Raw genomic sequence first — 23,799 nt, forward strand, 5'->3', positions numbered from 1 at the left:
CTGAAGTTCCAGCTTTCTCAACTCCACTTCCATCTTGTATTTTTAATTATAATTCCTTTACATTTATGTCAGAGTCTAATACAGACTTACTGATCGAAACCAAATCACTTTTATCCAAAACATTCTTTTCTACAAAGTACTGGACCACAATATATTATATTTCTTGCTTCGTTTACCTCAGAAAGATACTATTTTATGGCAAGTTGAATTAATTCATCTTTTTTTTAAAAAAAAGGTCTAATTGGTCATGGGCAGGACTTGAAAGAAAGATTTCCAGTTTCGATGATATTTTAGAAAAAGCTTGCCGATTTCACTTAAGATTTCAAAAACATGGAGAATTCAAATTTTAAAAAAGGGTTCTGAAATATTTTAGCCAAAATTAAAATACCCCGGATGAGCCCTTTAATTCTTATGCTACGTGCGTAGGCTCTAATAAACAGTAACAAAAGAAGAGTGAAAACAACAAGCTTTGAAAAATTTAACAAATGATTTATTCCACTGGAAAAAGAATGTAAAAAAAAATAATAAAAATTAACGGTTTTAAGAATCAAATCCAAAAATAATCTACGAATTAAATTTAAGAAGTCCTAGTAATGAAATGTTCTAATGTAATTTGAGTTCGAGTCCCGACGAAAATTCCAAAATGGAAGGCGATAACGTATACTGTTCTTTGTTATTCCACAGACAATAATATTCTTGTGTTTGATTTTCCGAATAAAATTTAAAGAAATATCTTTGTCCAAGAATCCTGTATGAGCACTCAAATATTTCCAGGAAAAAGAATTAATCTTGCAAGATCGAAATAATTTGAATAAAAATTAAAATGTAACTCCAAAACTGGTCATAAACAAACACTTTTCTAGTGCCCAAGGTAAAAGTCTGAACTGAGAAATATCTCTCTAAACATCATTATTAAATCTAAATACTGCTCAATTTCGGAAAACCCAGAATTGTGATAGTCTGTTTACATATCTAAAATTACGTACTCCGTATAAAAAGACCTTGATAAAAACCAATCATTTTACTCCGAGAATAAACTAAAAATATAAAGTTGTTTACTTGTCTCAGTGATTTCTGAATCTAGGTCAGAAACTAAGTCAAAAATAGAAGCAATGTGTTCTATTATTAGGTGTTTATGGAAAAGGGTCCTGTCAAAATGAATTTTCTGAAGAAAAAAAACGCCAAATCAAGTAAACAAGATTACATTATTTTGACATAATTTAACAAAAATTAAAACTTACAAACAGACAATTCAATTAAATCAAAATATAAATTAAATCAAATATACGTAAAACACTGGTAGTGCACATGTATACTCAACGCAGATAAGTAGGCATTTGCACGACTGGATTGCATCGTCGGGATTTTAAGAAGGTAAAGGTAATCAAGAAAGATAAAAATGGAGTGCATCTCATAAAATTCATATTTACATATGCATGTTGTACTGTTTCCGACTTTCTTACACAACTTTAGTGGGATAGTAAATATCACACAATCTAATGAAACGTGAGACATGTGGATCTTATGAGTAACATTGTCATGTTCATCCGACTTTAGGAATCACCAATGAAATCACAGCTTTCAAATTCCTGAACGTGAAAATCATAATTATTTCTGGAACATATCATTACTGACAATAATTCTTTCCAACATGATAGATTACTGAAGAGATGAGGGCAGGAATTCCTTATATCATGAACTTTTATCGGTGTCTGCCTCGTATCCATTGTTTCAGAGCTCTCAGTTTTGATCAGATTGAGAAAGGAAGGACATATATAAACTGTGGTTGCTCCTCCCCCTCCCCCCCCCCAAAAAAAACATCTATTGGACAGTATTTAAATATATGAATTTGATTTTGGCTTTTCCCCCTTCCCCAAACTGCTGCTTACGCCCATGATTAATTAAAATAGTCCCCAAAAATCGATTTCCCCCATTGCTACATTTTATCAATAGCTCTTTGACCTTTCAAAAGAACGAAATGTACCATTTTTTTTGAGTCATTTAGACGAAACCATGATTATAAGATTTTACCTTGGTCAGCATGGCAATGCAGAGACCCCGAGTGGTCTAAAGCGTTCACCGTTACGGATCACTTCTATCTCACCTCTGACTGCGTGGGTTCGAGTCTCGGATTCAGCCAATGTAGGTATGTGAGAAAGCATGCCAGTAGCTTCTCGTGGGTCGGTGGTTCTTTCCAGGGTTTTCCCGGGTTCTTCCTCCACCATTAATACTGGCCGCCATGTATAGCCTATCATGTGCTGAAAAATGGCGTTAAACCCCACAACAACAACAATATGGCAATGCAGAATGTCTTTTGAAATTATACAGAGTAAAATACCACAATAATAAACATACAAAATGTCTTATGAAATTTTGAGCACGAATCAGATACTTCATTTATCGAGTTTTTTCCCTTGTCAGTCGTAAAAAGCATCTCATATAAAGAAATAAATATATATTAAAACAAAAACGCAAGGCAAAGAGTAACAATTTATTAGTTTCTAAACTGTATGCATACAAGAAAATGAGGTATCTAATGTTGTTGAATAAGCGCGTTACAAACAACAATTGGGAGACAAAATGCAGCCTGCCTTCGTTAGGCACAGATAAGCAATAACAAAATGATATTCCAGGAAGCGAATTTAAAACTATTTATTTATAATAAGTCTTAGAACCAGCCAATATTATCTAATTGTAAATAACTACAGTATCCATAATTCATGCACGAGGTAGAAGAGGTTTCAAAGGCACAGCATGTGCAGTTTGGACGCGAACTAAATTTTTTAATTGAAAAGTAATACAGTATTTGCGTATCAGCTAAATCTGGTTTTGGAACGCATCTTACTATTTCTGTCACTACCACAGTAACAAGATATATAGCAATCCATGGTAACAATGACTGGAGAAAGGTATTATTGACCGGTTCTTCAACTTTACTGACTGGCACGCGGATGATTCTAGAGGCATTAAGGTGATCTGTGTCACATTATCCCATATCTTTATTTTCTATGAAAACTGGCAAAACTTTCAACGCTACAGAGAAACTTAAACTTGCACAAAAACATGTACATGTATAAAATACAGAAATATATGTATTCTGTAAAATATGCAGAAAATATATGTGTATTTTTGTTTCTATATACAGCGACAAACATGATCTTTTCACAATGATATAAACAATTTCTATTGCAGTACACATGCTTGGGAAAAATTTTTTTTTTAAACAAGCAAATCTTGAGAATTTAAAAGTTACAAATTGAGACGCACTACAATCTTAATGTCAAAACTTGTGGATATCAATTTTCACAGGATTTGCTCTCAAACTGATTGCAAGAATAGCAGCAAGACAACAAAGGAGTTTCAATCAGTACAATATATAATGTGTCTCTATCGATTTCTTGTTTTATTTAAAACAAAAAGCTTGCAGACATGCGTGAGACGTTATGTCAAGAAAATATGTACTTACATTCATCACAAATGTTTCCCTCAAACACTACGTACAGGTGTTGCTGAGCAGAAGAATGTATCATAAAACATCAACATAACAAAAAGCATGAATAAAAGTACTGAAGATGCATCTAAATGTGAGAAAAAAGAAGAAAATTTGTAAAATTACATGGAATTCTTTGGTGTAACTGAGGTAGCTATTGGAATCATTGTCGGAACTTGTATATTGTAAACAGTATGAAAGTGTAATCCAGCTGAAAACATGAATTCTACCATTTTGGAGATGTACTTTATAGAGGATTATACAATAACACACGATGAATGTGCCAGTACAAAATCTACTAACCATTAGTCAGCCTTTAACGTGAGATCTTGAGTATGGCAAACTTCCTTTGGGAATAACCATATAACTACAGACTATTCGTACTCACGCCTTTTGAGAGAGAGAGAGAGAGAGAGAGAGAGAGGGAATTAAAACCAGTCGATAATGACCTAAAAACAAACTTGATTTCCTGACAATTAGTCCAGTCAGACATTTCTCCCTAGCAAACCCTATCATACATTTATGTTGTAATCGTGACATCTATATCAATCTTTATAAGATCGTTCCTTTTTTAATTTTACAAAAAGATTTGTAAGTTGTCCGATGAACAACACAATCATGCGCGACTTAAACAAGGGCTTAATTTCTTTCTTGTTTGGTCACAATTCAGTTAATGGATAAATTGGATATCGTCTATCCGCGTGCGTTTTGATCCTCTGGTTTGGTCCGTACTAAACTCGGAATTCTTTTGCCTTTTTATTACAATAATGACCCCCACAATCCCTCCTCCCACCCCACCCCCGCCATTAATAACCGTTTATAACGTCCTGTACGGGCACATTTTCAAGCCGGAAGATTACATCTATGCATTGATAATATTTTGAGTATGTATCCGGTTCCCAGACTCCGTAATGCGTACAGCAAACCTCCATGACGTAATGTAAAAGGAAATAATACCGGTCAACATTTAGAAGCTAAAACTGTTTTGAACAACACATAAGCTAGGCTGGTGAGGTTACGGGACCACTCATTAACAAATGCACGCAGTGGCGATGTTTTTTCCGTAATACTGGGGACGGTAAAACAGCAAACGTTTGAATCGGAATTCACACCACCTGCATGCATCTGTCTTAAAAAGAAAAACTAAACTTCTACAATTGCGCAGACTATGCCAGCCTACAAGTATAAAGTACTTGTGAAAACTACGTGTATCTATACGAATATGAACCGTCCGATTTCAACACGAAAAACCCACCTGCGCAAAAACTAAATGTTAGTAAGAGATGTCCAAAATGACAAGGGCTCCAATGTCTGTCATCTTTTTGTCCTAGCTGATACCACTGGCGAAAAATCCCACCTTAATGTCACTATTCATCTGTTCCCCGCGCGACACGTGATAAATGCCACCTGTCACTTTCCTAGCAAAAACATGCTACAAATGTCAATTGTCACTTTCCAAGCAAAAACAAATTTGCGACATTTTTTGATAGGCATCTACACAGTAGCCTTTATTCCCCTCCCATGTGTGTTTGTGTGCGTGCTGAATGTATGGACAAACTAAGCTGTCGAAGAAAATTCGTTATTCACATTCGAAATTAGGAAGGAATTGTTAATTTTGTTTATTTTCATTAGGAACCAGCATTTTAAGCAAACTGACTTTTATAGACGTGCGTCTCGAGCGCCAAGTTTAATTTCCTCTACATGATGTTGCCTAGCTACGATGTCGTAGCCTCAACTTGATTTTGTTGTGGTTGAGGCTACGAACTGATTCCATATCATGTAATGGAGCAAAAAATATCATCGCTAAAGTCAGAAAAACAAACAGTGTAGAAATCAACTACATAAGTATAATCATGTTGTGAAAGAAGTTTGGCTTATTTTGAATTTGTTAAGCCCTTATACGATAAAATAAATTGGCATGGTTCCTCTAACCTTATACTGTCCGCCATGACAGATAACGCGAGACTCTCGCCGTGACCCCTTTTCTACGTAAGGCTTGCCAGACCATATTTTGGATATTCTACGCTATATTAGTATCAATCAAGTGCGAATAATCGCTTCTTGGTGAATTTCAAAGTTGCCGATAAACCGTATTTACTTTTAATGCGCAGAATTTCTGACCCAAACGGCGCCAAATTTTTACTACGATTTGTTTACATTTCCAAATAAGGCGTCAGTGTCCTTATATGGCACACAAACAAACTAGGCTGAGAACGAAGTAATCATTATTTGAAATAATATGGCGGACGATCTAAACGAAAATATCGGCTAGAAAAGGTAAACGAGATTTTTCAACTATTTCTACAATGATTTTCGATATTTCCGGTATTAAATAAGAGGACTATTCAATTTATTGGATTATATACAAGGAATATGTTTAAAGTGTTATTATTAGGCTAAGAGAGCGCCGAGTGTGATTCACACCCGGCTTGCTCCATTAACACGTATATGCTCATGTTAGTACCCTGTCCACGAGGTACGAGTAAGGGTACTAATATTAGTACTAGATGTTGCCTATAATGTGTTAAAAAATACCGTTGAAAACTACTTAAATTATAATCTGTTCCCCAAATAGAAATGTTTTATGTAACCAATTTCTGTAACTCGTCACTTGCTCCAGTGTCTGGTCCGAGAATCATTTGGAAACCAAATCAAAGCCCAAACGCCCATCAACCATTTAATGTAGCTTAAACTGAACTGAAAATGTGTAACAACTACATGGTTTTGCGTCTAAGACACTATTTTAGACAATTTTTTTCACACGATGTCGCCTCAAGTTTATGACCAATATCCAAATAAAATGATAGCAAGTTTGCTACATGAAAATAAACTGAAGTATCCACGGCCTACGGTTCGTAATGAAAGTGACCCAATTTACCGATGTTACTGTCCCTGCGTTCGATGACCCCACTTCACTCTAGTACATACATCACCAGGGCAAGCCCTAACCTAACAGAACACAACAGCAATATAAAAAAAACCTACTGGTACTGATTTATAGTAAGCATTGGGCTATCTTTTTTTCTCCCTCTCTCATGTGCACAGTCATCGTGAACAATCGTGTGAACAAAGATGTGCCGTCGCATGATACCAGGTACGCAATGGTCTACAATCAAGATAAACATTGATCTATCGCCACGTTACACGACGGCAGATCTGCCTGTACGCTGTTTTAAGCTGGATCTGCGAAATACACGGGTAAAAACAGTAATGTACAGATGGCCTAAATGGCAATACTATACAAGCATACAAGTGAAATCGAACTGCAAACAACAAAGACCCCTGATTTGGATCTATCCTGTTTGGTGTTGTATTAAAAAATTACGCAAGCATACACGGCACTGAGGATTGTAGAATTATTTAAGAAATGAACTTTATATTTTACACGATTCGTGAAGCTTGAAAATGGACTACAAAGGCCGTTCTTACCTACAGCATGTAATCGATTTTCAATTTTCTCGTACCTTCATGAATCATGTAAAATATGAAAGTTCAATTCTTAACAACATAATAACGAATCCAAGAAATAAAGAACACCAATATGTTTAAGTAATTGTTTACAAAAGTCAAAGTACACAGGAATGGAGCATGACTAAAGTAGTTCTTTCTCAAGCTGTGAACTAATAAAATGGCTTTCTGCACTACTTGATGTGATTAGACCAATCTTAGTAAAAATCTGTACTTGTTTTTCCCCAGAGCATTGCTTAGATTCTTTACTACTGACTGGATTCCTTAGACTCTAAATGCTTTATATTTACTTGCTCAGGCTGATACTATTACTTCCACAACTTCCATACATTTTATCTAATCTTATTTTAAAATAATTTACATTCTTCATTTCGAGTTAATCTGATAGGTTTAAATTTTTTCTAGACAAATGCATTTTTGTAAATGGTTCTCGGTGAAATGGATCCCAATAATTAAACTAAAAAAATATTCATGCACAAAAAGACTGAATTTGAAAAAACTTGCAGACGACAAAGGTGAAATTTTCCAAGGAATATCAACCCTAAAACGAACATAAATACATATATTTACCCTAAAAATTGCAAATGATGAATTTGGGGTACGTATGCTAGGTATTTAAAGCCACCATCCCCAACCAATAGAATAAAACTAACACAATTGCCTTCAACTCACAATGGATATAACTATTATGTACAATCTCTTCACTTACATTATATTTATACACACCAATAACAACTCCCAACAAATATTACTTGTGAAATTAGTTAACAACTCTTCACAAACCAAATGCTATATATAGTACACGAAATTGGACTGTATAAGTTAAAATGTGAAGAAAACTGTTCAAATCGCATATCATCCGTGTGCCAACCATTACAACGTGTTACACACTACAAGTCGCTCCCCATTTCAATATATTAGAGATCATTACTGAACATAAAGTTTTTGACGAGTCACGGTTGGTTTGTTACAAGTCTAGTCCCATAATATTCTTTACTATTTTTTTTTACAATAGCGCTGTTAACAAATTATTGGCTTTAGCATGCCAAAGATATGGGACACACTGAGGCACTTGACCGAAGTTAAAATAGCAACACACTGAGCAACTACTGCCCAGCAGCATAGTAGAAAGGTCAAGGCCTTTTTTGTCCTGGACTCTTTGCTACTATATCTAATAGACAAAAGGACACATAAATGACTTAATATTTGAAGGTAAAGATAGCCTGAATCAAACATTAAATATGGTGGTGGTAGGGAGAATAGAAGATCTAATATGATGGATACTAGACTTTGTTATAATAAATTAATGTGAATCTCAAAGCAACAATGGTTAAATGCCAATAAAATGACTATAATGATAAAACAGGAATATGATAATTCTCTAGCAGAAAATGTTACATGTTTATAAAATTATCTGTATGATTTCCATTAAAGCAAATTACTGTCATTTCACTAACTTGAATTTCTTATCTTCACCCAGTAGTTTGTCATGACCTATACTGTACAAAATAGGGGCCATTTTGTAGTGTGTACACGCCTTGTTTTAAAAATCATCACATCAGGAAGTCCAGTTGTAAGATCAGTTTTATGAGGTAGATGTGTTAGTAAAATAATGGATATAAAGAATCATATCAACAATGAGGTTAGAAAAATAGCAGATATCTCTAAAACAAAATGTCACAGAAAGCATACTAAAATATACATAATACAATACACAATTGTAACTACACAATCTCCACTATGAATAAATCATGTGTATTCAGATATCATCTTGGACAGTAATATAACAATGGGAAAGCTATTCTGACACTTTGTTAACTACTCTAACATGGTTCATTTTAAATGTAACAAGCTTAACTTTAATCTGTCTTGTTTCCTCCAATAATAAAGTTTTGCAAACTTAATCAACAGTCTGAGTTTTTAACAAATATTGCTTCAAATTACAACAAACTTGATGTACTACATTTATCTTATTACAAGTCCATGCCATGCTTGATGATAGCCCATCAGCAGGTTTAGGATCTGTTAGGCCAACATTTACGTATGAAAGCCTTATTTAGTGACAAGCCCACCATAACTTTTAATCCCATTTACAAGACATCCCTGTATCAACCCACAAGTCTGTAAGAGTTTTCCCCTTAGAAATACTTTCATTAATGGTGCTGTCAAAAAAAATTGCAAACTTGTATGCCTATTACAGGTGATTTGCAGTTTTCTTACTTACCATGCAGACTGTCTGCTCTTTCTGATCTAAAAGCTGACCGATTTAATGTCTCAGACTCCTAGAACTACTTGTATTCTAAAAATGCACAAAACAACCCATTTTCTTGACAAAATATCTTTCATTCCAAAAACAAACAAAAATCTTAATTTCTCAATCACTTCCATGTTAGATAGTCTCCTTGTATTCATATATCTTTCACTACACAACGTCCAATTCATTCTTTAATCATTATTTTCTCCTTTCTTTTAAAATTAAGGACTAGCAAATCAAAAAGACTATTTTCTGAGCACCAAATTGTATGTACTAGTAAAGTTGTCAACCAATCTTAAGCACTTCTTATGCAAATTGAAAGTAATGGAAAATTATATTAGTTACACAGGAAAGACACAGAATATTCAGTAACAATAATAAGTTTCAAAGAATGTCTAAATAATTATTAATACAAGATAATAAAAAAAAAGAAATAAAGAGGGGATAAATAATTATTTGTAAAGTATTTGCACAAACAAGAGACAAACTGGCCTTCATCAATCCCATGATACAGACAAGAATACCGTCTGCTTGTGCATCTCCCAACTGTGTACACTGTAGACCTAACACTGCTGTAAGATAACATGCTGATAAGCCTGAGTTTAAACTGTGTACACTGTAGACCCAACGCTGCTGTAAGAAAACATGCAGTGATGCTGATAAGCAAGAGTTTTAATTGTGTTGACTGGCCAAAATCAGTACAGACCTTGATCCACCAGTGCATTAGCTGATGGCAGACTGGCGCCTTTTTGTAGATGACTCGGGCTTATATGTGGAATAAATATGGTGCCTCTTTCCAGCACTGTTGTTTAGAGGCCACTTGAGTGATACACCTCCCACATTCTTTTGATCAATAAAGACAAAGCAAATTTCCTTGGAGCATCTACAGATTCACTGTCTAGCCTAACTGAAAGTCAACTCCAACAGCAACTAGGAACAAATTAGATAATTGAATTGTTTCTTCTCAGAACAGATAAGCCAAGCAGTTAAGTATTTTATTCAACAGTCAAGTATCAGTCTTTTCTTTTCTTCCTTTCCTACATATATGATTTGTAAAACCATTTCCATATTTGTGGTTTTCTTGTCATTTATAACAAAGGAAATTTGGAGAATTTATTTCGAGGTTAAGGACATACTTTTGTATTGTCTGCAATATTTCATTACTTTCTTGTACTTTGTACAATGTCAGTTTACAGAAATTAGTTTCATACTTCCAATTATCATAGAGTGCAGAACTTGGAAAATGTGACATACGGATAACTGATCATAAGTATTTTCACCTGTAATTATTCATATAATGAAAAATTACAGCAAATGTCATCCATAGTGTATTACCATCTCACCTTTTGGGGAGAAAAATACAATTTAGATGCTGTTATTGGCAGTGGCATCAATTCAAAATTGACAAGCCAAAGGTTTTTTCTGTTGTTGTAAGAATATAACAAAGTAGCAAATGAAAGATTTTCAAGCATATCTTTTTCTCTGATTTAATATTAATATTGAATAACCATATCTATTTTCATTATTTAATCTATTTTCTTTATTTATTACGACAGAGAAGTTGTGATCACATAATTTTTTTTTAAAGGTTCAATGTTTGCTATAGTACATAGCACCACAATGCACTCGGGTAACAAGTGATTTTTCATCATGCTGTAATACTCATGTCATTGTGATTTGTGCAATTAAGAGGATTTTACAAAAGCAGGAAACCATAATGTTAACATTGCCATATCTCCTTCCTTATGCTTTTTGAGACAATATATGATACTGGAATTTAACATCACTGGCATTTAACATCCAAGTTAAACAAATAAACTGTTAAAAAAGGATATTTTTTGGTGATCCAATATATAAGTATTAAAAGTACCAAAATCTACTTTAAGCTACATGACTTTCTGTAGTGTGAGTCCGTGCTTCCAGTTTCTGGTACTGTAATTTCACCTCTGGACTAGCATTTTCAAAACCCTACAGTGAGCTCTGAATGCAGAATGATTGATTGTTGTGGGTTTAACACCATTTTTCAGCACATGATAGTCAGCCAGTATATCTGGTGAAGGAGGAACTTCATAAAAACCCTGGGAAGAACTACCAACACAAAGGATGCCAGCATATCTGGCAAAGGAAGAACTTCATAAAAACCCTGGGAAGACCTACCAACACAAAGGAAGCTAACAGCAAGTCTTCTTATAGACCCATGTTGGCTGAAGCAGAGATTGAACCTATCTGGAAAGTGGTGAGACATCAGCGATCTGCAATGGTGAGCACCTTAGACTATTCAGCCACAGAATAACTGAAGGAAAACCATGTACATTAGAAAATCACAGTGACAAAATGTCTTACTTGTTGAGCTTTATTTACACAATATGCAGAAACAATTCGTTAAAATGAAATGGTATACACCAAAAAACCTTAATCATAATGACCATGGTAATGTACTAGTCATCTGTACTTACCTCACCAATTTTACCATGCAATTGTGTAGTGAAGTACTTGGTATCTTTTGGTGATTTTACTCTCTGGTCAACTAGAACAATTTTTCTTGACAGTTGAAAGGCAAAATAGTTTTAAGAAATGTCTATGGTTTCACTTCCATTAAAAGCCTCTTCTCAGTATTCCAGGTGTTTGAAATAGAAAATGACTAGTGTCAAATCAGAATTCCAAGGCACAAACAATGGTTACACACCTAAAATAAATGTTTTAGAACTTCTTTCTTAGTTAAATCTCTCATTTGTTAATCAGATTTTTGAAATGGTAACCTTTAAGTTTCCTTTGAATATCGAAATCTTTTACACCCAAGTCATTCCTTACTTGTAAAGAAACTCAGTCAGATGCTTCAGACTTGAAAGATACAATAGTAATTTGTGATTATACAAAGAAATAAGGAATAAGCTACACATAACGAAACAGGTTGCTGTCAAACAGGGACAAGTGCATTTAACTTTCCAGGTGACAAAACTACAGGTACATGTATATAACTCAGGCAGTGCATAAATTTTAGTTTTAAGAGATGTGAAAAAACAGACATACGTAAGATTAAACCAAAAAATATGACGTGCTTATAATTAAATGAACAGCATAATAACAGCCTTTACAAAATAAAATCATCCAAAAACTCATCAGCACTGTATGAAAACTTTAAACACTGCAAAGAATCAAAATTTTTATTTAGAAACTTGCCAGCATTGTAAGTAACTTTTACTCATTTTGCATCAGTTTTATTCATCCTATACTTTTAAAATATGCTGAGCTTATAATTGAACTCATCCAATCAGACGAGCATCTTTACACTGTTATTTGCCCTACCACACCCACCACTTGTAAATATGATTTTTAGCCCTGCAAAGACTGCTGTGAAAATCACCACATTATTTACTTAAGAATTTCCTTGCACTCACCATCAAATCAATGTCAAACTTGATTTGGAATATACATATGTACAATGAGTTGAGAACTCAAAGAGTAATTGTGGAAGTCAATCTTTTACTGAGGCTGAGATTAAAATGGCATTTATATTCCATAATGGACTTGAGAAGTGTGTTCAAGGTACACAATACATTCATCCTTTATTAATATTTTAAAAAAGCAGCACCAGCCAGTCTTTTCTTTTTGGTTAATTACGAGAGAATTATTCTTATGGCACTGTCATTGGCAGGATTTCATAAAAAGATAAATAGAAGTTCTTAAGACATGAAGAATTCAACTGTACAGTCCTCCTAAATATTAATTCCCCTACTTTTTGTCCTTTTGTTTTCTTTTTAACAATATCTGTCCCTAGCACTGTATGAACTATCGGAACAAAATATACGGAAACTTCAAACTTCAAATTTGTAAATGTTTTGAAGAAGAAATCTGCCAATGTTTACAGTTTTCATACATATATGTTTCATTTATCCTTATATCTTGACACATTGGCATCCATTAACTTACCACCGGGAAACATCATCCGCTTCAAAAGCTATCAGTTAATGGCTAAAAGGGGAGATTACTCTAATAATACAGGACTGAAGTGATTATGTGCTTTAAATTACAAAGTTACAAAGCCACAAAACTATATATATATATATATATATATATATATATATATATATATATATATATATATATATATATATATATATATATTGTGTGAGGGGACTTTTTGTTATATGATGAATGGTGCTAAAACATTACAATGGCAGTTAAAATTCTTATGCGGTTCTTCCAATAAAACTTTACTGTTGAGACAAAAGCAATTAAACAAATTTAAATGGCACAAATATTAATGTTCAGTGAGAATGAGTGAACAATACTTAACACTGAAATGGCACTTTCTCAGAGTATTTTAACACATGCAAAAATAGTGTATTTAATCTTCCTATACTATAAGAGCATCCTCCCCTATTGCAAGTTAAACTGCATGTAAATTAGCCATGGACCTAAAGCTCAAAAAAAATGAATGATGGAAAACATGATTTGTCATGGTTGAATTTTCAGCTCGAGTTACATGAAGTCAGTATTTTAAATGGAAAATGAATGATGTAATTTAATAAAGAATGATTCAAATCAAGAACCTGATTAATAAAATGTATCCAAAGTGTAAAGTGCATAAGTTTGAATTAATTACCACAAAAATTAACACGAATCAAATGCAATTAATGTATGTTATTAAAAGACTGACAACTTTCAAAGTAGATTTACTGTCCAGGTAGATACACTTTCAATGTAGCTTTACTGTCCAGGTAGATACACTTTCAATGTAGCTTTACTGTCCAGGTAGATACACTTTCAATGTAGCTTTACTGTCCAGGTAGATACACTTTCAATGTAGCTTTAATGTCCAGGTAGATACACTTTCAATGTAGCTTTACTGTCCAGGTAGATACACTTTCAATGTAGCTTTACTGTCCAGGTAGATACACTTTCAATGTAGCTTTAATGTCCAGGTAGATACACTTTCAATGTAGCTTTACTGTCCAGGTAGATACACTTTCAATGTAGCTTTAATGTCCAGGTAGATACACTTTCAATGTAGCTTTACTGTCCAGGTAGATATACTTTCAATGTAGGCTTGATTTTAAATAAAGATACTGGCACATATTTGATAAAGGAATACAGCTATAAACAGGGCTCTGAAATGAAAATGCCCAAATCCTTATTTAAATACTGTCTGAACCACAATATATTAGTTACCCACCTCCCTCATTTGAATGGATCTTATAATTATGACAAGAAATAAATATCCAGAAATCTAGAATAAAATAAATGTTATGGGAATATAAAGTAGTTGAGTTTCAGGTCCTTGATTTGATGAAGCCAATGTTATAGATAGATGATTGAAAAAAGTTATCACAAAGAAACACTGACACACAAGCTAACATATATCACACAAGCTAACATACACAAGCTAACATATATCACAATATACTGATTAAAATCATGAACAGTTTCTGTCGTCATGATCCACTTCTGAATGATAAACATTTAAACAAATGTCTGTGGCCTCACAACCAGCTAGCATACATACATACAGGCATACACAATGAGCTGAAACGAATACCAATTATTTTCCATTTGAATATTTATTGCATGGATTCATCATATAGAATTTGATTATTCAAAGATGCTAAAAAAGCTATCAAGTTATCATTTTCTTTCTGTTTTGTTGATTATCTAACTGGGTATTTATTTACAACTCCCCACTCCCGACTGAAAACAATGAATTTTGACACCTGAATTAAATTATATTTTTGTTATTTAAAAAAACTTTCTTTTGGTTTCAAATTAAAAAAATCAAATAAATGTAGATTTCATTTCCCATTTATCTTGAAACTCAGTATGATCAAAATCCTTAAGATGAAATATTAAAGAAAAGTTTCTTGAAGGGACTTATTCTGTTGGACAAAAAGAATTTCTTGGAATTCAAGATAAGCCTATTTCTTCTTTTTAATTGCTATGTCTTGAAACCATCTCAGAATTTCTTGAGCTACAAGATTTTCAAGTTAGCTGCTGTGTCAGCTATACCGGATATAAGATTGGCATCATTTCATGTAGGACAAACTCGACACCAGTAGAAGACTTTTGGTGATAGCCATACTGAATGTCTGCAGGGAGCCATTTTCTTTAGGGCTTAAAAGACATGCTAAGGGTCAACATAAACATACATAGCAATAACAAGTTTCAATGTAGCTGCCATGGTGGCCATAATGGTTCACATTTTTATTCAGGACCAATCAGAACGACACCATTATCATTCAGGACCAATCAGAACGACACCATTATCATTCAGGACCAATCAGAACGACACCATTATCATTTAGGACCAATCAGAACGACACCATTATCATTTAGGACCAATCAGAACGACATCATTATCATTTAGGACAATCAGAACGACACCATTATCATTTAGGACCAAACAGACATCATAAGAAGTCTTGTGGTGAAAACCTTGTGCTGGTCTGTCATCCATTCAGGAGGAATAGTTGAGTTTCCAGATGGTTGCTGTGGTGACCCATACCAGATGTCTGAGTGGCAGCATTATCATTCAGAAGCATCTAGTCCTTGGGGTTAGTATGAGTGTAAAGTTTCATTGCAGCCTCCTTAGTAGATTAAGAGAAACAGCAATATAACAAAAGCTTGCATTAATGGACAGATAGATGATAGATGCATGACATATGGGCAGCAGGCCATCCCACAAGTTTATCTGGTCTATGCAATACAGTAGTAATAAATTCAAGAGAAAGTAATCTTTCACAATGAAAAATTGAACAAATCAACAATTGGTGTACACAGTCAACAAGCTAACTACAGAAGCATTTAATCAGTAGTGCTCACATTCACAGTTAAGTAACTTTCCTGAGAGGATATCTGCTGACTCTCATGTGACCCCTATTCTACACTGTTTTTTGTGTCAGGTAACAAATAGGCCACTTTCAATTCCGACTGGTTTTTAAGGGCTGACACTATTCCAGTCCGAGGTAAACAATAATCACCAGTTTTAAGTACTCACATTACTGTGTGACATAAACTAAGTGTCCTCCCAAAACTGGATCAATGTGGATAAGCAACAGAGAAACTTCATTTCAAAGTGGCTATTAAATTACCAGTAAACTTCTTACACAAGGGAAAAAGTCTAGAATAATTCATGTAAAAACAGACCTTAAATGACCAGTAAAGTTCCTAAATATAATAGAAAAAGTTCAGAATATCTCTGTCATGCTGATATAGGAACAGCTCAACATACTTATGGTACAGATAAAATAGCATGGAAAAGATGAAGGGTCAGATTTTGATCCATGCAAGTAGGCTGGAAGAAGTCGAGTGGACATTATCAACAGTTTTAAAATTGCTACCAACTGAAAGATGCATTTATAGTTACTGCAGGGTTTTAGGTGATGCAACACACTAGGTAAGCAAACAAATATTCAAACACCCATTTTCTATTTGCAAGAAAGTATTTGGACTCAAATATTCAGTTATTCATTTCAGCTCCATACTTAGCATAGAAAAACGAGGAAAATAAATGTCATGGTATACTGAAATGCATTCAAGATGTCTACTGAGGTAGTTTTAAAAGTATTTCAATATTATTTCTTGACCTGATTATATGCAATTATAATTTTTTAAAATATATGTGAAAAATAAGACCTAAAAAACTATCATGTGAAAATTCTCGTAAGAAGTGTGGTAAAAGATATGTAAAGCTTACAAATGACAATAATAAATCTAACTCTACTAAGAATAGCTATACCTAGGCTACTGTAGTATATGTTTGTCATAGAATACATGATCAATACAAATATATACTATCTTTGGTATGTATACAATGTATATGCAACAATTTATTTACAAACAAGCAAAGCCAACAATGCCTAATGAATGAGAAACGGAAAATAATTAAAACTGGCGATCAGGTTTTTTTTAAATCACAATAGTGCACTTATCTTTGGAAGAATATGAAATCAAGTTTCAAGGACTATCTTGCAACAGTTTTTAAAAGATGCACTTTGCCTTTCCAACTATAATTTGCTATCCACACATATGGGAATAATCCAAACAAATATGTGGCACTATTCAACAAACCATATATTCATGGAACTTTTTGGTGTCCAGGGTCATCTTATATCAGGTTCTACTTTTGGTCATTATGAGTTGATGAGATATTCTGACAAAAATCAGAGTGGAGATTTTTCAAATACACTGGAATAATATCAAGTTGTTTTGTAGTTTCCAAGGAATTCTAGATTAAGGAATTGTAACAATATATTCATTACAGGCAACAAATAAAGGTGAGCATGTAACATTACAATTCTTGGATAAATGACGATGTTATAACTGCAAAAGTAAAAACACATGTCCACTTACTCAAGTGTCAAAGACACAAAGCAACTCTATCATTACGAATTGTACAAAATATACACAGCATCACACTAATTAAGATACATAACCATTACTATGTACATTGAGGTAGTTCATACATGGGGGCTACATAAGTGAAAGCCCCACATGTTCTCCACATTACAAAAAGCAACCCAAAAAATAATGAAAAAATAGTATGTAATTCAACTCCCTGATATTATTTATTAATACATAATAGTAATAATGTAACTTGATCTTTAATGAAAAATATGTATACCAATAAACTCCCATCTGGGAACTTTTCATGCTATCAACAGAGGGCAGATCACAAAGGATCATGCAAAATTGTCTAATTCAGCAATTAACCCAAAATAATTTGTTTCCACCTGTTCTATAAATAAACCAAGATATGGAGTCCAATTTCATTTCACCAATTACACTATAAGAATACCACTGCCAATGATTTTACAGAAAAAAATAAAAACCCGACATCCAGTACAGTTTATAAAAGTTTTAATTTGTCCAGGCATTGTGGTGGGAGTGGAGATGATTAAAAAAGGTCCATCCACAAATCTTGATGGAGATACAGTGACTTCAAGCCGAGAACAGCTTTGCATGCCATGCTTTTTCACACTCGCATCTGCCAATCACTACAAAGTTGAGGTGGGGTCAACAGAATCGGGCATGAAACCCAGCAAACACAACTAACTAGTTTTGCTGAGCATAAGAGATCACATGATGGGTCACTTAGGTATTTATGACCTTACAAATTAACGGATGCAGGTAATTTCCATTCCCCAACCCCTTAAATACTATATATCAGAACCCTAGTAAATATATTTATCATCAAATTAGTAAGAATATTAAGTCTCTGATTGTTAAAAAATCATATATTTTGAATAAAAATTGCAACAATCAGTCTTCAAGAAAAAACTAAAATGCAGATTGAAGGAAGCCCAATGAAACTGAAGTCAACGGTACACTTTTTATCTTTATAATTAATGTCTTAGCTGTGTGTGTGTGTGTGTGTGTGTTAAGACAGGAGAGTTTGAACAGTAGCCAAAAAGTGTGCTGTAAAACACCAAGTTATACCAAAGGCAAATGTTTATTATTTTAAATTAACCATGGTTATTTTACAAAACAAAATCTCATTGGATTACTGATATGTAACAATGGGATAAAATTATACCCTTTAAGAGACTCTAACAGATGTGCAAGTCAGTGTGCTAGTTAGTTTAGATTTCTCTGAATAAAGTAAAAACATAAAATTCCGATATGTATTAGTAGTATCTACTTTCTACACGACATAAAACTGTTAAGTGACACTACTGATATTGAATTAGGAATGCACATAAATTTCTGATGTGAGGCTGTCTACTGTAATCAATCATAGCAAAGAATATAGGGTGCACAAGCTTTCTGTTTTGTCGGCATTACTATACAGCAACAATTACATCATTACAGCTAACCCCCAGAATGCGAGATAGTTGTGTTCCCAAGAGTTGTTGTTTAACTTTAAACTTATGGTTTCACAGCCTCTAATTTTTTGTGAAAAATACCCAATTCAATTAACTTTAATACCATTTTAGCCATTTATGAATCCTATTATTCTGTTTTTAAAAATAATTTAACTATTTTTTAGTCTTCACTAAAAATTAAATTAAAAAAAATTCATATGAAATTGCATGAAATCAAAATATACACAAGTCAATACAAGTTGCCCGAGATCTGTATTTTTTTAGCAATGGCACTGGTGGTATTAACCAATGTTAGATAATATTTTACTGTTTTTAATACTCATCAAGAAATGTTCAAGAGATGCTGCAAATCAGTTCCATGAAAGCTTTGTCCTTATTCTTTTATTTCATTTCATTCGTAGAATAAAATTTCTAAACAAACTGTCTAAAAAACATGTAGTTGCACAAGATGAGTAACTTTTTCTTCAAGACTTTTTAATAGGTTACCATCTATTGTGAGCTACAATAAAACAATGCATGCATACACAAACATACTGGACCTTCCAAAGACACCTGAATAAATTCTTAATGTTAAAAACCAAAACTGCTGTTAATATTTATGCAATAAAGATATCCTTAAATTATTTTCAAGTAGACATATTTTTCAATGCTGATCAAGTGACATAAAAAGATGTTGTACATCTCCCTGAATGTTAAAATACATAACCATAACAAGTTGCTTGTAAAACACACATGTATGAATGCTGACATAAATAACATTAACTTTATTGTGGTTTGAATAGACCAATGTAGAACATGGTATCACTGTTCATACCACAAGTTGATTCACATCCATCTAAACATCCATCCTACCCAACATTCTCTAATTTTCCCATCCTAATTTGTTTTATTTGTTATGCAATAAATTCATGGCAATCATATATTTTTTTCTGATTTTTGGCAGTGATAACAGTTTTCAAATCAAGATTTTTCGAAGTCAGCAGAATTTCAAACTCTTGTCACTGTGGGTCAAATTTTGGGGTCCAAGTTGTAAGTGGTTTAGACTTTACAGAGAAAATACTTTAAAACAGCACTGAGCTTCGAGTGATGCTGAGTATTCAAGTGAATGATTTCTGAATTAAAGATGTTTTACTACATAAAGAATGAACTTTAAGCCAACGAACATTAAGGTTAACAATTTTACCTATGATTCTTGGTAAAAATTAATTCCAAGGAACCCAGTATCTCACCTGCATCCATATAACTGGCACTGTAACACCTGTTTAAGACTTTAAAAAACCTTGTACACTGTTAATGCTTATGATGTTGCTGCCACTGTCACAAAATGTTACCATTACATCTCTCAATGCTCATTCTCATTAGGCAAAATAAGCCAACAAAGTCAAATGCATGTAACATTACTGACAAAACAGTTTTCATTCTCCATCATCAAAATTTTACATTGCCAACAGTTTCAATGAGGTAGGAAAATGAATCATTCGTGTTAATAAAGAATGAATTTTAGATAAGCTACCTTGTTAGAATTATGTATAGAAGTTAAATTAGCAGAAACAAATCTTTCTTCAATATGGCACACAAGTGAACGATTTCGCTGGATACCAAATAAAATCTGAATGCAAATGTTGCATGATTAGCATTATGGTTATTCATGCATGATCAGCATTATGGTTATTCATTGCATGATTAGCATTATGGTTATTCATGCAAATCTTGCATGATTAGCGTTATGGTTACTCATGCAAATCTTGCATGATTAGCATTATGGTTATTCATGCAAATTTTCATCCATTGGGTTATTTTAAACCATAAACAGATGGAATTCAACTCCCAAAAATCACAGAAGTAAAAAACAAAACACCTTTATATAAGCCGATTTTCGCCAAGGTTGTTTTTTTCCTTCAAAAATTGCATGCAACAATCATCCTGATATGTCAAACATTTTGAACTTTAAAGTCCAACCAATCAAAAGCCATGTTACAAAAATCTCATCACAAGCCTCTCAGGCTGATATCTCAAGTCATATTATCACTATCACACATTTATATCAATGAATATTTCACATAATTCCCATGAACACACATAAATATTGAGCACTAAATGCAGCTGTTTCTTAACTGAACTGAAAGCAAGTAACAGAATCCTGAATTTAAATGCAGAAATTAAGAAGCAAAAAATATTATGTTTTAAAAGTATTATGGCACCATTGTAGCCCTGTATAGCTACCTGATGAGACTTTTGGTGATAATGGAGTCAATGGTTTATAAATGGGTGTAGAAATAAAGCACCTTTTGAAGACTAACGGGTGCAGAGTAAACTAAAAGAAAATGAAACGCAAGCTGACATTGTCGAACAAGAAAAAGACTGCTTTGTACCCTGTTCAGATTTGAACACATTTAACTTTTTTCATTTAACTGCTCCATAATAGTATTCTTTCTTGACACTATAATATAAAATACTTTCATGGCATCAAAAGTAAGAAACACAACTTTCTCCTATCTTTATTTTGGATGAAACATTAGTCAAAAATTTTAAATACTGACCAAAACATGCATAAGATCTTTTTAACCACTTTAAATTCCTAAGAACCAAGAAAAAATGTCACATCAAAATTATGTCAACATTTTGGTTATGAGCTGATAATATGATAAAACATATGTATTGTACCAAAATTAGCTTTAAATTCTGTGCTATAATCTGTAAAGATTTCTGTTTGATGCTTGTACCAAAATTAGCTTTAAATTCTGTGCTATAATCTGTAAAGATTTCTGTTTGATTAGCTTTAAATTCAGTGCTATAATCTGTAAAGATTTCTGTTTGATGATTGTACCAAAATCAGCTTTAAACTGAGTGCTATAATCTGTAAAGATTTCTGTTTGATGATTGTACCAAAATTAGCTTTAAATTATGTGCTATAATCTGTAAATATTTCTGTTTGATGCTTGTTTCAAAATTAGCAAGGAGATTCTGGTTGACTAAACAATGATTCGCTATATTTTTTCTTAGCTGAAATGTTAAATACTGTATTTTAAAAAAAGAAGGCATATTACAAACCGATGAGTGATTCTTCAGTCAATAATATGCAGAGATAATGAAAAAAATTGTTGTAGATAAATATACATCTATTATGAAAATAAAGCAGCCCATTTAAACAAATCTTCTTTGCAGAAGTTAACAGGAACACATTTTTAGACAAAAATATTGCAACTAGTCAAGTTTTAAAACAATCAATACAACAAAATCTTACATCATGAACCACATATAAAATGCTGTCTACCACTTCAAAATTGATATATGACTACATTTTAAAATAGCAGAAATTGGGACACTGTGTCATAATACATAAATTTTTACCTAGAGTATCTTCAAATTTGGACTTTTACCTTCATTATCTGCAACATACATATATATATATATATATATATATATATATATATATTACAGACTTTTTAATGCTAGCAGAATTGATTTAAATGAATAAATTAAAAGAGGTTTTAAAATAACTATGTTTTTGAAAGACATCCGGAATGATTAATATTATCCCATTATCGAGTTTTAATTTCACCAAAACATATTCATTCTTTTCTGTTCATGTGCTTATCTTGTAATAATTTCACTCTAACTAACTACCAAGATTTAAGTGCATGTGCTCATAACTCTATACAATAAACAATTGCATTTTGAATAATTTTAAAAAGATACTCATAAAACATTTGACAAAAACTAATTTTTAAAAAAGGAATTACTAATAATTAAATAAAGAAAACCTTATTTTACTCATCCATCAGAACAAACACCTCAAACATACTAAAATACAATTTAAAAAAAACTTGTTTTGATTTTCCATGGAGCCATCATGGCAAAACATCAAGTGGAAAGTTTTCTGTACAAGGATGCTGAAATTGATTTTCTTTCTTTTCTTTTTTTTTTACTGCTTTCTCAGCCTCTGTTACCACTAAAAATGTTGAAATTGGTCTCCTCTTTTTCAGGTTTAACTTTTCAATAGTTTGCAAACCAACGAAGCCATCTTCATGCAAATGACATAAAAAGGGATCCAATAACCAAAACATTTCCAAAATGAAACTGAAAGCAGGCAGACACTATTGATGATCCAGAGTCTTTTGATTATCAAACAAAATTCCAAACCTTTCTCTGACAAGTTAGAAATAATTAATACAATTCCACATGATGAATTCTTCCGGTAATTTTACTGCCAGATATTGCACTCTTTGATTGTCACACAGGCAGTGGCTGAAAAAAAATAAGTTATAGAAGAAATAAATATTCAGCAGTTACAAATAAGCTATATTCCTTTGACATAATTACTATGAAATCATTAACGATGAAATACAGATCATCATGTCTTCTTACATCAAATGCAAATAAAAGCATGGGTTACAACAAAGAAATAAATACTACTGAAAGCATGACCCTACAAAGCATGACCCTACTTAACATTTTAATGATCATTCAATATATTACATCCCAAGATTTTTGGGGTGTTCAATTTTGTCTTCTTTTCCCAGACCTACCCCAAGGTTTTCAAAAGGGGAAGTTTACGTCCACATTTCTGCAAAAAACTTTAATATAAAAAATTAACATATGACATAACTGCATATTAATAAATTTTCATATCTGAATGTCTAGGACCAGAAGATTAGGGTAATTCTGGAAAAAGGGACCTTCACTGCCTAGAACTATGTCAATTTATAATTAACTTCTCATAAGCTTTAAAGTTATTCTTTTAAACATTTCCTTATGGAATAGTAGAA

At 32.9% G+C, this 23,799-nt stretch overlaps 1 protein-coding gene across 2 annotated transcripts in view; it reads right to left on the reverse strand.

The window, feature by feature from the left end:
- Positions 1 to 2,478: 2,478 nt before the first annotated feature.
- Positions 2,479 to 23,799, reverse strand: part of LOC149784452 (uncharacterized) — a 70,794-nt gene continuing 49,473 nt past the window's right edge. The window contains exons 5-6 of one of the 2 annotated variants that reach the window (XR_016413872.1): positions 6,005 to 23,278; positions 2,479 to 5,201 (exon numbers count right to left, since the gene is read on the reverse strand). The gene's annotated coding sequence lies outside the window, so the exon portion shown is untranslated. Of the gene's footprint in view, positions 23,279 to 23,799 lie in introns of both variants that reach the window. The other variant, XM_089932528.1, reaches the window with a different exon arrangement.

Source organism: Sinohyriopsis cumingii, chromosome 14, assembly GCF_028554795.1.
Source record: "Sinohyriopsis cumingii isolate HCF-2022 chromosome 14, ASM2855479v2, whole genome shotgun sequence".
In the NCBI taxonomy this organism is placed as follows: Eukaryota; Metazoa; Mollusca; class Bivalvia; order Unionida; family Unionidae; genus Sinohyriopsis; species Sinohyriopsis cumingii.